Source organism: Macrobrachium rosenbergii, chromosome 41 (assembly GCF_040412425.1).
Source record: "Macrobrachium rosenbergii isolate ZJJX-2024 chromosome 41, ASM4041242v1, whole genome shotgun sequence".
In the NCBI taxonomy this organism is placed as follows: domain Eukaryota; kingdom Metazoa; phylum Arthropoda; class Malacostraca; order Decapoda; family Palaemonidae; genus Macrobrachium; species Macrobrachium rosenbergii.
In genome coordinates this window covers 35,714,542-35,717,461 of record NC_089781.1, presented here as the reverse complement: position 1 = coordinate 35,717,461, position 2,920 = coordinate 35,714,542, and positions in this window count along the sequence as shown.

Sequence of the window (2,920 nt, the reverse complement as noted above, 5' to 3'; positions counted from 1 at the left end):
CTTCTGAAGCATATCCATGAACAGCCAAAAGCTAAAGATTTACTATTGTATTTTTACTCATACTTTTTGCAGGAACAATACAGGGTACGGGACTCCAAACCTCATCCCTGTCCATTTGGTGATTTTAATGCCCAAGAAATTGGCAAGAATATTATAGTTTTAATTCCTAACACCCCACAAGAGTAAAAGCATTGTTAACGGCGGCCTGAGGGGGAAAAGATCCGCGTGCCGTTTCAGCGGACAATCCTCCAACCACTGGACCCACAGCACTTCATTAAGCTTTTCTCTGGTTTGGAAACAGCACTTTGGTATCCCAAACAATTGGCATTTACTAGGGCAACAATGTCCAAGTTGTACTATTAGTATGACTGAGGCAACAGTACGTGAAAAATAAACTAACCTGGCGTAGTGAGTTGCTGTCGGCCTCAAGAAAATAAAAAGGCCCACCTGCCATTTACGGGGCATTTCTTTCTGCCAACTGGCTCAGAACCATTCACTAGGCATTCGTGTGCCTTAGGTTATGATACATCGTATCATCCCAAGCCACTGATGCTTCTAAGGACGACAGTGTTCGAGCAGGCCGTGACTACCACCGAGGAGCAAGTCTATTTTAATTGACTCAATTGTGTTTTCATCATCATATTGTTTCCCTATCACAGCTACGTTCACACTTAGACTGCTAAGTCTTGGAAGACCCGCTGTTCAGAAAAAATTCACAGTACTATCAGCCTCATACACTTAGACCGAAGGTTCACCAGAAAAGCACTAAACCCCATGTACTCACTGCCCCACTCACACTCATCTTGCATGCAGTCTTTCACTTCCTGGAGGTTGAGGACCCTTCTTTCCACTACCTCTTTCACCCTGTCTATCATCTTTTCCTTGCTCCCAGCACTCCCTAATTGTATACTCTTTTCACCAACCTATTATCATCCATTCTTCCCACACGACCAAGCATCTCAAAACACTGTAAGCCATTCTTTCACCTGCACCAGCCTTCATGCCATTCTTATGCATATCCATATTTCTCACCCTCTCAGTTATTTTTATACCACAAATACACTTCTTTCATTATCATTTAACAATCACAGTTCATTTCCACGGAAGATAGGAGGTTCAACAATCCCTTCATGTATTCCAAGCTTGGCTTCCATAGGTACTCAAATTTCGTCCCAATCTTATGTATACTTCCGGCTACCTTTCTTGCTGCACCAACTCTGTATCTCACCTCCTCTCTCATTCTACCATCATGCAAAATACTAATTCTCAGATACTTTTTAGAATCTACTGCTGCCGTTCTCTCCCCTTCCATTTGAAGTGAGTTTTTAGTTGCAATTAAGAACAATGGCCCAGTCATTTGAAGTATAAAATCGTGTATTGGACAGTTCAGAACAGACACAGTTCTATCATCATCAGAGAATGCATCATAAATATAGGTCAAGGAGTATTTATATTTTTGGCTGAAATTGGGATTAGTGAGAATGGTAAAAAAGTCTGAGACAGTCGTATTAGGCTGGAATGTTGGTGCACATCAGTATGGCACTGACCACTCAGTAGTCATGGTAAATGACTATTTCCACAACCTCACCACGTTCATACATTGATACGGGAGCTTAAGTAGTGGCATGTCTAACACTGTTATATATAAGACATTATTCACTCATTTCCTCGACCACATCAGTTAATCCAGTCTTGGTCACCATTCCCTTCACTACTATTTCGTTTCCTTCGGCGTCTATATGGCCAAGCATCCTAAATACCGGTTTTTCCTCTCATTAGTTTCAATCCGTTTTTACCTTCACCGTATACCATCTTAACCGCTTAGACTCAACAGCCTCAATTTTTCCATTCACTTCTCTCAAGAGCTGGTTCATTAACCCTAAATCTTCCAAATATTACATCCCAAAACATTAATCTTCTGTTCGGCAACTTTTACATAATTCGTAAAGGCATCCTTGTCTCTCTCTCTCACACACACACACACATACTGTTATTCCCTTGTCATCCCACTGTAATCTACAATGTTTGTTGAAAAGTAGGCTTATATGAAGCTAACTCTGCAATTTCACTACTGTCTATAGCAGAAATGCATGTCTGCAAGAATAAATTCGCTGGCTCTTCCGAACAGCGAGATACGGCATTTCTTGCACAAACAAAACATTTTTGGATTTGTTTCTTTGTGTCAGTGGACTTCTTTATTTTTCTAGTATGGAGTGTAGTTATGGTTTATTTCAGGAAAAGCTTTTATTCTTCATTTAGAAGAGACTGAGATATATTTTTGCACTCCGAAGTAGACGTAAGTGTGAATATTTCCCCCTCCCCATCCACATATCCCTTGGATCGATTGCCTTTGTTGTTGTTCAAGTGTCAGCGCCGCAGACATCTATTATTTTATTCTGCCTGTTTTTCTTGAATACCGAGTTTTGCTTTAACAAGAAGCATGTTCTATGCTAATTTTAACTACATGTTTACTGGTTGGCAATGAGTATTATTAGTATAAAAAAACTTCTTTACAGAAACTGAAATAGGACAGTTTTTTATGCTTACAGAATGAAGAGTCTTGTGATTCTTAAATAGAAAACAACAGTAGTACATTGCAACCAAGGCATATAAAAGAATAAGGAATTAATTTCCATGCTATTTCGACAATACTTTCTCAAATATAGTTGAAACTATTGAGGCAGTTATTTTCACCATCTCCAACGCACATATATATATATATATATATATATATATATATATATATATATATATATATATATATATATATATATATATATATATAAGTATGCATACTGATGTACTGTGATAGCCACAAATACATGTTAACTTTTGATTTTCTAATATTTTTTGGATATGCTTTCAATTGAAATATTTGAAATCCTAGTAGCAAATCAACGATGGAAGCCATTTTCCAGGT